Raw genomic sequence first — 13,620 nt, 5'->3', positions numbered from 1 at the left:
TGGGATTGCTTAGCTCAAAATTGGCCTGCCTCTTCCTCCCTCTGCTACCCCTAGTAACTGTTACCCAGCTGCCTACCTGTGCATCCTCCTCTGTCTCTGCTCCACCCTGCAAGATAATACATTAATCCCTTGGCCTCAAGACGGCCTGGACCTGGTGTGGTGATGCCTCTTATCTCTCACATTGCCTTCCACAGTATCTTCATCCAATCTGGCAAATCTGCTGGGATTGCTTAGCTCAAAACTGGCCTGCCTCTTCCTCCCTCTGCTACCCCTAGTAACTGTTACCCAGCTGCCAACCTGTGCTTCCTCCTCTGTCTCTGCTCCACCCTGCAAGATAATACATTAATCCCTTGGCCTCAAGACGGTCTGGACCTGGTGTGGTGATGCCTCTTATCTCTCACATTGCGAAGAGCTCTATACAACAAACAAAAAGAAGGGAAAGAGGGCAGCTTTGTCTGACCCCAGACATGACAGGAAAGGGATGCTATTTTTGAGAGAGAGAGGAAAAAGTGTGTCCGAAGAGAGAGGCACTCAAATGGCCAAGGGCTTTTAAAACTTATAACTTTATAGATTTACATTAAAATGTGGTGATATTAGGGAATAAATCCGTCAAAGAACTAATAGCGAAATATTAAAATAGGATATGGAATGTATATACCATGATGTTCGTAACTGTTAAAAAGGTAGGAAGAAAACTACCTAGCTGCGCTGCCGCTCAATTATATTATTTGTAACATCTTTGTAAGTACTAAAGAGACCAGGTTAATGAGTGATTATTCCAGGATATATGCCACCTATAGTCATTGGAGGTATAGCATCCTAATCATATAATATTCGAATACCTTAATAGTTTCTATATCTGATATTAATGTTTCTATGGGACCCATTGGTCTGTCCCAAACGTAAATTAAAGGTTTTGTAATCTCGTATTAATATTCCTTTTCATTCCCCCTTTATGAACTAGTGTGGTATTACCCAACTCTAGTGCAGTAGCAAGAGCTCCTAATCTTGCAGGGCTCTGGTGATGAGTGATTTATCTAATAAGCATCATACCATGGCTACCTAATAAAGAGATTTCTAAACAGCTGATCGTAAGGTGTTTTTATAACTGAATTGTCGTGATCAGTACATACATATAACACCCGAGTCTTGTATAATTCTTTTCTTATTCTTACATAGGTACAGATTCCCTTATCAATTCTGTGTCTAATATTAAGGTTTTTATGGGATCAGCTAGTTTGCCCCAGAAGATGGGGTTTTGTAATGGACCATGTGCTTCAGCAGCGCAAGGCTATCTGCAATCCTGTAACCAGGAATGCCACAAGTTTGATCTGGGTGAAGAATCTGCCCAATGACAACCTTTAGCCTGTTGGCTAGTACCTTGGTGAGGAACTTGTAGTCCACATTCAGGAGAGAGATAGGAAGCCAATTTTTAAGGTCACACCTCTCCCTCTCCCCCTACAACAGGCACATGAGCGAATGAACTGGACCATGGAGTAATGTAAGAAGGTGACCTGTTCTGTCGAATCCCGTTTTCTTTTACATCATGTGGACAGCCGATGCGTGTGCATCAATTACTTGGGGAAGAGATGGCACCAGTGTGCACTATGGGAAGAAGGCAACTCAGTGGAGGCAGTGTGATGCTCTAGGCAATGTTTTGCTGAGAAACCTTGGGTCCTGGTATTTATGTAGATGTTACATGTACCACCTACCTAAATATTGTTGCAGACAAAGTACACTCCTAACCCCAATGGTATTCCCTAATGGCAGGGGCCTATTTCAACAGTATAATGCACCCTGCCACACTGCAAAAATTGTCCAGGAATGGTTTGAGGAACATGACAAACAGTTCAAGGTTTTGACTTGGCCTCCAAATTCCCCAGATCTCAATCTGATAGAGCATCTGTGAAGTGTACTGGAATAACAAGTCTGACCCATGAAGGCCCCACCTCGCAACTTACAGGACTCAAAGGATCTTGATGCCAGTTACCACAGGACACCTTCAGAGTCCATGTCCTGTTTTGTTGGCAGAAGTGGCACCTACAAAATATTAGGCAGGTGGTTTTAATGTTTTGGCTGATCAGTGTATACTGCATGTATATATGAAAAAGAAAGAGAAAGAAACATGGGTTAGGTATGAGTCACTGTTGCTAAATTTACTTGTTTACATGGCAAGAATCTCAAAGGAATACAGTAAAAGTTCATACAATGAAAGTGTCCCTTATATAGTCTGTATTGGAGGATTTGCATTTACCACAGGGTACATGTAGTTACCTCAGGTACATGATCTATAGTAAAAGAAGAGATGGGAGGCACCCAAATGGTGCAATAGCTCAGAGTAGTGATGTTAAATTCAGCGAATGATACATATAAAGCAAGCCAAGTTTATCTGTTGTAGTCAATGGTAAATAAACATCCCTGTGTTCAGTGGAGTTTGAATGATGTAATGATAAGAATATATTAAAAGCCATGTGAACTGCTACCACAGGGTTAACCCTCTGTGTTATGGATGCTGAGTCCCTTCTGCCTTTAGGGAGCTTTAGCCTATATCCTAGAAGTCAGCAGTTTTGTCTTTCTCAGGTGTCAGTCCAGTGATATTTCAGTAAAGGAGACTCCTTTCCTGATTATTTGTCTAGGTATGACTTTATCTGAGGGTATATTGACAAAGAGCAACTGTGAACTCCATTGGATCTACACGGAGGCAGGCAGAGCTGTTAATGAGCAGTATTTTTTAAACCACTGTTAGACAATAAATTGGTCCGCTCTCATTTCTTGCAGTATATCACATTCTGATGCTGACCCCAGCAGCTATTTCTCCCTCCACACAATACAGACTAGTTTGGGTGAGAACTGAATCAGTAAATGCCAGCAATAGGCTGGAAAATGGGGTAATCTATCAAAGATGGTGGAATTCACCAATGTGTAGCATTCCTTTAAATAAAAGTATAGTCATATTTAAGTCTGAGCTGTCCAATTATTATTATTATTATTATTATTATTATTATTATTTATTTGTTGGGTTCCACAGGGTTTTCGCAGCGCCTTACATAATACGAACAGTAGACCATACAGGGTAAAACATCACAGAACAATAAACACTAAGTACCAATGCTTCGGAAATTCCGGGCAGACATATGGAGTGAGGGCGGAGCAGAAGAGTCGGTATGAAGACAGGAGGGGAGAGGGGCCCTGCTCATGCGAGCTTACATCCTAAGGGAGGGTGGACAAAACAGGCACGAAGGGAGGCAGTGATGCAAGGGAGAAAAAGGGACCAGGGGAGAGGAGGGAGAACAAGCAGAGTGGATGAGGGGTTAAGTGGATGGTTGGTAGGCTTTCAGGAACAGGTGAGTTTTGAGTGCCCGTTTGAAGGAGCACAGATTGGGAGCGAGACGGATGGAGCTAGGGAGGTCATTCCAGTGCAAGGGGGCAGCTCGGGAGAAGTCTTGGACTCGGGAGTGGGAAGAGGTAATAAGAGTGGAGGAGAGGCGACGGTCGTTTGCCGAGCGCAGGGAGCGAGCGGGAGTATGAATGGTAAGGAGGTTAGAGATGTAGGGAGCAGTAGACTGGGAGAGCGCTTTGTAAGTGGTAATTATTTGTATTTATTCCTTTGTATTTGTAATTATTCCTTGATCTTACAAATAATGTATAAGGTTAATTGTTCGTTTCAGGTTCTATCCAATAAAATGGCACTGGTTATCAGGTAATAAGATGAATGCTGCTTTAGGATACATTAACATTACATACTTTTCTGCAGCTCTTCCAGCGGCTTGTGTCAGTATGCAGTTGCAGCAGTACAAACAGAGCTGATCCTTAAGACCTTTGCTCTTTATTGGTACAATTCTCTCTGTACCCAGTGATATTTTGACTCACACACTGGCTAGACCTGAACGCAGCATGCATCAGCTGAATGCTGAAGCAAGTTGCCCATTAAGAGCCACAGGAAAAATTATTACTGGATACGTAACCCCTACCGTATAACTCTTTGCTTTTAAAAATTAGGGGAGAGGAACAGACACTCTTTAATTATCGTATTGGTGATAAAATCTCTGGAAACAAATGTTAAATTTATTAATTAAAACTGTCCTCATGCAATCACAGGATGTAATCCAAAACCATAACAAAATATTATTTTTTTCTCTAGTTTGTGAAGCAATAAAACACAAATAAGCCTAAAAAGGCAATGTTTCTATAAATGTTATATTTATTTTGTGAATGTTGCATTTGCACGTATTCTCTTTGAAATGAAAACATTCAATAAACATGTACACTGCATTTCTATGCAGTGTAATTTGTATTCTTCAATAAGCACAAATATGTTTTATTGCATGGTGAGAAACATAATAGAAGAAACCATGCAGATAAAATTAAGTGGATACAGTACTTCACATTTATAGCTAATGTATAGAATGTCCATTATTTCAAATACATTTTCTTGGAAAGTGCTATAATTATCTGCGATTATGTGTTCCCTCAATGTAAACATGGGAGTTGACAAGAATAATTACTGTACATATATAAATAATTAACTCATTATCTCTGACAATTGAAATGTAACACCATTGTTTTACAGTTTATTGTATTGTATTATTTCTTGTACTAGTGCAGAATATTTCATATTTTGTGATATGCTTAATCATGAGAAGTCAAATGAACAGTATCTAATTTAATTTATCAAATATATACAGTTTGTTTCCATCTGGGGACTGTAATGGTATTTGATCTTTTGTATCGTATATTACATTTTCCTATCAGCCTCTTGGTATATGACTATAAATTTTAGATGTACTGGTATATGCTATCTAGCAGAGTGCCAAATTATTCTATAATTTCATAGCCTGACTGACCTTTCAAGTACAGCACCCCATTTAAGCACATGCTGAAACTCAATTTTTTTTTGTGGTAAACTCTAATGCAGTAAACACAGATAAATGTGGTAATTTAGGAAAATTTAGGAAAAATTAGCTCTGTGTAGAATTTGGTCACATTGTACAGATCTCATTGTGCAGGGATCAGGTAGAACATCCAGATTACATGGGGTCCAGATAACAGGTTAAAAATTATATATAGCATAGCCAATTAGCAATAATGTCACAATTTAAAATTATGTTAATTAACTTATCAGCGCAGTTATCCACTTTCTGTCGTATACTGCAAAAACATGTCAGTCAATGATTGAAAATGTCAATTTGCTCGGCCTATATATCAATAATTACTCTCAAATATATGACTTGTTTACATCCTGTGACAACAAGTAAATCAGGGATTATCTGTGCAAATAAACCAGGGGTTATATATACCGATGTCTCCTCTAGCAATCTGCCTAGTGTCTGTGTCCTGTCACATAGCTTGGTTGCTTATATTTCAGAAAGGCCTGAGTCACATAAGGTTTTATGACATGTGCCTTCCGAGAACCATGTGGTCATCCCAGGGCCATATAATATTTATGGTAGGGAAAGTACATAAACTTTTTTATTATCCATAATTGATGAGACCACTATACATATTCATGATCAGTGTGATGAGCTACATCCAAGGTGTCGACTGTAACTACCAGCCAGATATGGAACCTAGAGAAATTGCCTTCTTAAGGAATTTAGATTTCATATTGATGTCTCTTGTTTATGTGTGAACAAAATCCTCCTCTGATTATCATATGGATTGTTATATATCTATGATGTTCCAGAAAAACAATATCTCATTTATACGAATACTTAGAATATCTGCATAGAAAATGTGTTGAGCAAACACCATATAAAAATGATTGTAAAAACAAAATTAGCATATGCACAGTCCTTCTTTTAGTGACCTCACAGTAAATAGGGGCTGGTGGTCAGCAGAGCATGTTTAAAAGGTAATGTGATTCTATTACAAATTTTCACTTCTTTGGGAACAATCTGCTATTGAGGTTATGTCGATTGCCCAGCCTTACCTGGGTTATATTATATGACAAATAGAGGAGTTTTCAGTTCCTGTTTTATTACTGCTTATTTTAAGAATCTTGTTTGCCAATGTATTTCTGTATGTTATTTTGTTATTCTTTTGTTATACTTTATGCATTATGACTTTATTCATCTTAATAAACTCAATTTGTGTTCTTAAAGGATTCATGTTAATTAGGATTGGGCTATTTTAACGCTACATAAAGGCAGGTTATATTTTGTGATAAATCAGGGAGCAACTGTTTTGGCTGGCGGTACTGGCATGAACTCCCAGAACAGATATAAAAGGTTTTCGCCTTTAGCAAATGCTTTTACAATTGAGCTAGAAACGCTCACAGATACTTGGATGCCCCCAGGTCTTAAACTCAGCGTAGTGGGAGCTTATGCACAGAAACCATAGCGCAATATTTGGGAGAAGATACTGAAGTTCAGGAGGCCAAACGGTATTTGGCAACCAACTGTGAATCGGTAAACAGGCAGAGGTCAGGGCAACAGGCAAACTAGAAGAATCCAGTAGACAGGCAGAGGTCACAAATGGTTTCAATCAAAATAACAGGCAAGGTATCCACAACTAGCAGGTCAGCAAGTGAGGAAACAGAAGCAATAACCAGCAGGAAAGCTATGCCCACCCTGTCTTATATGCCTAGAAGGGCCAATCAGAACAGGAGGGCACAATAGCAGTAATCAGCCTCAGCAGGCTGTTAATTAATTTTGCTACTTTGCGCACGCGCCCGGCTGTCCCTTAAGCCTTAACAACAGTGCATTCCGGCCGTTGCCTTGGCTACGACCGGGGGGATCCGGAGGTTGCGTCCTGGTCATCATTGAGACGGTCGGGACACGGCCAGGATCCAACAGCACTGCCGCAGCTCATAACAGTAACTGAACACTTCCTCAAAGTGTCAGCTTTGGAACCAAATGTTAGTGCTGTGAGAACTGGGTGGGTAATTGTGAGCTAAATCATTTTTAGATAGATCAGATGATTTTGTTTTGATTAACCTTTTCACACCCACGTATCACACATGCTCAGGTGAGTCTTGTTGTGCTAACCAAAATCAATTGTACATGCTTACCTCTCTATAGAATATAATCATACTAGAGTGACCATGCCGTCTTCCATTATAAGTAATTTCCTATGCTATAATTGTAATTATTATTGATGGGGAAAGGGCTAAACACTCTTTTAATATTGGCAACTCTAATGCTGTCCAGACATGGACATATCTGGCCAAAGATACATTTAAAATCTTTAAAACCAATACTATTAAAGTTATTAAATTTTGCAATAATGAATGCAACGTTAATTTATATGTAATTAACCCTTTATTCCCTCCTTTTGTGTACTACTAAAGCACAACAATGAATAACATATTTACATTAATGAGTTTATTTAATTATTAACTCTTGTCTTATCCCTCTGCATAGACATGTAATTCAGGGCTACTTGACTGTTAGCATACGGTGTCAAAGTTACATCTTGTAGATTCATTTTATTACTATTATATTACAGCAGCATTGTATTAAGATTTACCACATTCAGATTATAACCAAATATAATAATATTTTTTATTTATAAGGTTCCAAAAAGTGTCCACAGAGCTGTAAAGAGTACATATAGGATATACATGAAAAAGTAAGCATTATCATGGGTAGTTAAACAGAATTATAGATGCAGCAGAACAAATCACATGGAGTACAGAAACAATTCACCAAAATAGCATGTCAACACAACAGTCAAACATAACATTTGCGAACAGTAGACATAACAATGGGTACATCTAAGTAAACTAATAAATGCATGGATGCAATTAACAGAACTAGTAACAAGGCATACAAAACAATTCATCATAAAACATGAAAGGGACAAACAAGAAAGATTGAGAGTTGACAGCAATGAGGCATTAGGCAAAGGACCCTGCCCACGAGAGTTTATATTCTAAAGGGAGTGGGTCATGAGAGATAAGTAGGACAGTAACCAATGTGCACAGATCTGCAAGATGTTGAGGTCAGGATGGTGCTAAAGCCTAGGTGGTCCATGTGAGTGCAGTGGTCGAGATGGTGCGCAGTCCTGGAAGGTCCAGATGTAGCAAAGGCCCAGATGCAGCAGAAACGCAGAGGTAGCAGTGGCCCAGATTTATTAATGGTCTAGATGTAGCAGAGATTTAGATGTAGCAGTGGTCCAGATGTAGCAAAGGTCCAGATGTATCAGTGGCCCAAATGTAGCAGAATCCCAGATGTTACAGTGGTTCAGATGTAGCAGAGGACCAAAGGAAGCAGTTGTCCAGATGTAGCAAAGGCCCAGAAAATGCAGACATCCAAATGTAGCAGAGACCCAGATAAGATTCCAGACGACTGGCTCCTAACCCATATTGGTAGTGGGTGCAGGACTGGAAAACTGCTGAAGGCTTTGGATGCTCGTGGATCCTGGAGCTAGATGAAGAGAGTTTCACAGGGTTCACAATCAGGGGAAACAAGTGCAGGGAGCTCTGGCAGCATGCAGTCATGTGAAGATGACTGGAGGTAAACTGCAGATAAATCACACATGCATGCTTTGTCAGCCCAATGAAGGTGCTCAGGGTTTAGATGGCAACACCATCTGCAAACCAGATGGTGTTGCCAGTGGCAGGTGAAAGTGTCACCATAGCTGTGCCAGATGGGTCAGGGTGGCTAAGCTAGGCCAATGATCCCACAAAGCCAATGGTGAGGCTGGAAGCCAGAACATCAGGGGATCCAAGAAGTAGGCTGCAGGTGTACCACTCCCTGGTGATGACACAAGTAGCAGGCCTCAAAACAGGATCCTGATCCAGTGCTGCCATGCACATGCCATCAAACCACTGTTTGTGTGGGACAGAAGCAGTGCTGGTCCTGGTTTAAGTCGCCCAATGAGGTCCCAGAAATTCTGGTGCCTCACGGCATCTAAGGTGGATGGGACACGATCACCATATGGCCACATCTGTGTATGACGACCATGCATCAATTCATGTAAATCCATGAAACCTTGTAAACATGAAAATGATAAAACAATATAGAAATTGACAATGTAGGGTTCCAAACAATGACAATAAGCTGCTAGGCTCCAAGAGTTGCTTTTATGTAGTAAGGTATGTCAAAGGTATTTTCTCCTGTGTAAGGGTGTATTTTCTCCTGCGAGTTGATTAGTAGAAACTTTTTATGATTAAGCTATCGAATAGTGAATCTGCTAAGGAATATTATGCAATATATGTATTGAGAAAAAGGCTTCAAATTGCAACCCCAGACAGAAGGGTTAATACTTTTATGGAGATTAAAGAGTTATATTGATTAACCATGATGTTAATATTGGTAAGAAATAGGAGGATTTGTAGCGTAGATCTTTGACTGTTCAAATAAAAAAATAGACTTTAGAAAATCAGAAAATTATTTATGAATACTCAGTTTGGTTGTAAACCACACCTAAAGCATGGCTGGTTCAGATTTGCAAATTGGAAATTAGTCTTATGGCTCACCTTCATCTTACCATTTGTTGGTGTACTATCATTAATACTGCTATGTTTTTACCTAGCGTGCATGAGCATGCACAAGGGGTGGAGGTTTATCAGGAGAATACTGATAAGTATATGCTTGCTGCTGAATTATTGCTCATACATGATTGTATGAGATTTATGGACTAGAACATTTACTGCTAGAATTGGCATTAAGGATACACACTATTAAAGTAATTCTATTGTTTTCAAATAAGCATTGCCCAAGCAATTTTATTGTGTTTCCGAAGCACAAGCAATTTATTTAGCAAAAGCAATTTGTTTAGCAGTTCAATAAATAAGTACAATTTAGTACAATATAGCCGATACATGATACCTATTAAAGATGTTACATTAAAACAGGAAAGTATGAAAACACCGAATACATTACATTTTCCTTATAGAGCTTCACCGAGGTCCATGGAACACAGCCATGCTCAGATGTAGCCACGTTCAGAGAGAGAGAGAAAAAGAGAGCTTTGGCTGATCCAAAAATCTTGATAGTATCTAGTTTCAGTATAGAAAAAACTACTAAGGATGTCATGGCATGTTTCCATTGGTTCAGGGTTCAGGACAGTCTAATGTAAGGCAGGTCTTAGGTCAGTTCAAAGGATTTCTCTGGGAAGAAGGGATCACCTTCCCCCAACAGCGGAAAACATGTGCTTCTCAAGGAAACTGACCCAAACCAGTTCTAAACAACTTAAAACACAATGCCATTTTGATCATTCAATCTTTTATCTTCCATATCTATTGATTGCAGGAAGCGATCGCAAAGCCGAAATTATAGGATGAGAGATGGTAATGTGCAGATCAAAATGACACTAAACATGGTAAATTTGCTAAATCCTGAGCCTTAGATACTTTTAAAGTGCTTTTAACATATTATTATATTTAACTGTAAACTCTATTACATTTGATTATTAACAACTGTGTGTTGGAACTATTTTAAGGTGAACTGTTTACAAGTGAATGTGTAAGTGTATGTGTGCGTTATTTATCGTGCGATTGTGTCATAACAATATCAATCAATATAGTTTATTTCATCCAATTATTCAACTTTGACAACACTTATTAGAAGCAGATCTATTTTTTTTTCTACATATGCTAGTTATCATAGATAAAATGAGATTGTGGAGTTGTATATAGGATATGCAGTAGTAAAGCAACAGATAATGGTATTGGGGAAGTGAAGGCTCTAGTGCTCCCCATTCTGCACATATAATGCTCACAACATTGTGTGAGTTGGCGCAAGGTAAAAGAGTAAAACATCTACACAGATAGTAGGTATTTATTTGGTGTATTGTGGTGGCTTAGAGATTTTCTAACTGTAGTAGGTACTTCGATAGCACACTTTCACCATGTAAAGAAGTTGTTAGATGCTATTCAGATGTTATTGCAAGTAGCAGTGATTAAGTGTTAAGATCACACTAGTTATACTGATCCAATTGCATTGGGTTATAGAAGGGCAGATGAAGTTGTAATAGGTGTAGTACACTTATTACTAACTAACATTTCTTCACAGGATATGAATTTGTTATTGTTTCAGTTAATTACTGATCATAAATTAGTCAGAATGCAAATGTTTTGTTATCCCCAGGAATTGGCCCTCTGGAAGTTGAAGGGATGTGTACAAGATACCAATGGTCTGTGGAGAGATGGTAAAGATAGACCAGTGGCCCCAAAGGCTTACCTACTACTACTGGCAGAAGCAGCCCATGGTCTGACTCATTTAGGCAAGGATGGTATGTGTGGACTTGTTGTAATCTGCTGGTGCGTACCTGATTTCTCTTTTCATGCAGTTAAAAAGACTGGTTCATGCTTTATTTGCCTGAGGAAGAATCCAGGTAAAGCCAGAGACTTTGAAATGGATTGTACTACAAATGCCTACTGAGAACTGTCAGGATATACAGCCAGGAGAATATGTTATGGTCAGAAATTTTTAATGTTCTTGTTGTTTGACAGATTGATAGGAAGGACCACAGCATTATAAGTTGCTGAAAGAGATACTTAGATTCACGTATCCCCCTGCAAGAAGGTAGCCAATACAACAGTGACCTGGAAGGACGCAGAGACTAATAAAGTTTTGGAACCAGATACAACAAATTTGTTTTAGGATTCTGACTTCTGGACAGATTCTTCTTTCCGAATAACTTTATTGTCAAAGAAAAATATCCTTATTACTGTTGGCATCACTATAGGCATGATCTGTTCTTTGATTGTTATACTTTATATTATTTTTGGACATTTCTTTAATGAGTACCTGATGGTAAGATCGGGTAGTGGTTCTGAGGAAATGGTGGCATATAGTCATAAAAATGGAAAATCAGAACTGTTTTCATCATTCATTCTTCTGACAACTAATAACACACACAATAATAACACATATAATGATAGAATTAAAAGACAAGCAATTGGAGATGAACCTGAAGATTGTGGTGAGAAACTGCAAACTGAAATGTGTTTGTGTCGATATTGTGATAACCTCCTGAAGAAAGATGTGTAAACTGGTATGATAGGACAAACAATTAAACAAACTAATTGTTGGATATGTACACATACACCACATGGACAACCAAATGTTGGATTGTTGGCAATACCTTTAAAATTTACAGATTTGCTTAATTTGCTAGATGGAAGACCAGTTACTGGGAAATATAATGAAATACAGCCTCGTTACTTAAAATTGTTGCCGGATGTATTGACTGAAAGTGTTTAAAAAAAAACTGGGAATTAAAGTGGTTTTAATTGGGTGTAACCACTATTAATAGATCTAAAAGGAGAGAAGATAATATTTAGGTAAAATTGGGAAAAGTCCTGTATTTTAAAATACAAAATTTAGATATGTTGGACCAAAGATATCTTTGGGAACAGTAGCATCAAAATATTGTAATATTACAATATGGGGATTGTAAAGAACAATTAGAAAATAATAAAAGTATATAGATATTCTCTGCACAGATTTAGTACATGTAGCAATGCCATATATTCTACCAGATTATATAATACATATGCGAAAGTAAGGTAATACACCTGAACTAAGGTAGAATATGTTATCTAGGTAAGTTGATTCCAGCTGTTAATATATTTACACATAATGATTTAAAGGAAAGTGTACAGCAAAAGTATTTAATAGATAATTCAGTAACAACAAAGAAAATAAGTGGTAAAAAGAGTTGAAAGCAACCAGTATCACAACTTATTATTTAATCAACTGTAGTACTAGCATTGATTGCATTAGAATGTGTATGATGAAACTTTCTGTTATGTTGTAAAAGAGCTTCTTGTTTTCAAAACTATCTTACTGCACAAACAGGAGGTTACTGTGTAACATTACAGATGAAGTATGGAACATAAAGCTATCTGACAAATGACACAGATAATCCAGAGACAGTAATTAATAACACAGGTCTGCGAAATTTAAGGTATTGAAAGCTTTATTAATAATACTTTAATATTCTTAATTATACTCCTGTGTACATCAAGAAATAGTATATAAAAAAAATTACCACATCACATTTACCTTTTATGGGGGTTACATACATTTTTTAAGAATAAACAAGGATTTTAATTGTTCTTGACATATTTATTGTGAAATACATAATAACATAACAATAAAATCAAACAATAATAAAAACAAAACCATAATTATTGAAAAAATCGTTAATATCTTGTCATTTTTGTCTTCAAATTTCGTTTTGTCGCTTTTCGCTTAGAAGTTTTTTCTGTGTCGTCTCTGTGTATCATCCAGCAGTAGTCAGTCATCATGCTGACGTCCCAACGACCCTGGTATCTTCTTTCTACATCTTTAACGTCTTGGTGGAACCGTTTACCCTGTTCTTCACTGTAGTCTCTGAGATTATTCAGGAAATGGTCAATATAAGAATTCAAAAAATGTACCTTTAAACTCATATTGCAGCCAAGGTTTCTGTAAATTTTAACCATTTAAACACAAAAATTTCCCCCAGCACACTGCTATAGACAGCAAAAGACCTGCCATTTCTTCTGTAGATAAAATAGCAAAAGTCTTAGTTGCACACAATTGCAAATGTATGTTAAAGCCACCCGCAACTCCACAGGACTTTTGCTAATAGGGTGGTTCTAACTCTAAACAGTGAGTCACATACATTTGGGCCATACATATGTGTTTTTAAATTGAGAGCTAACTTACCAAAGAGGTACCCCAG

Source organism: Mixophyes fleayi, chromosome 4, assembly GCF_038048845.1.
Source record: "Mixophyes fleayi isolate aMixFle1 chromosome 4, aMixFle1.hap1, whole genome shotgun sequence".
NCBI classification, from domain to species: Eukaryota; Metazoa; Chordata; class Amphibia; order Anura; family Limnodynastidae; genus Mixophyes; species Mixophyes fleayi.
This window is presented reverse-complemented; position numbering follows the sequence as displayed.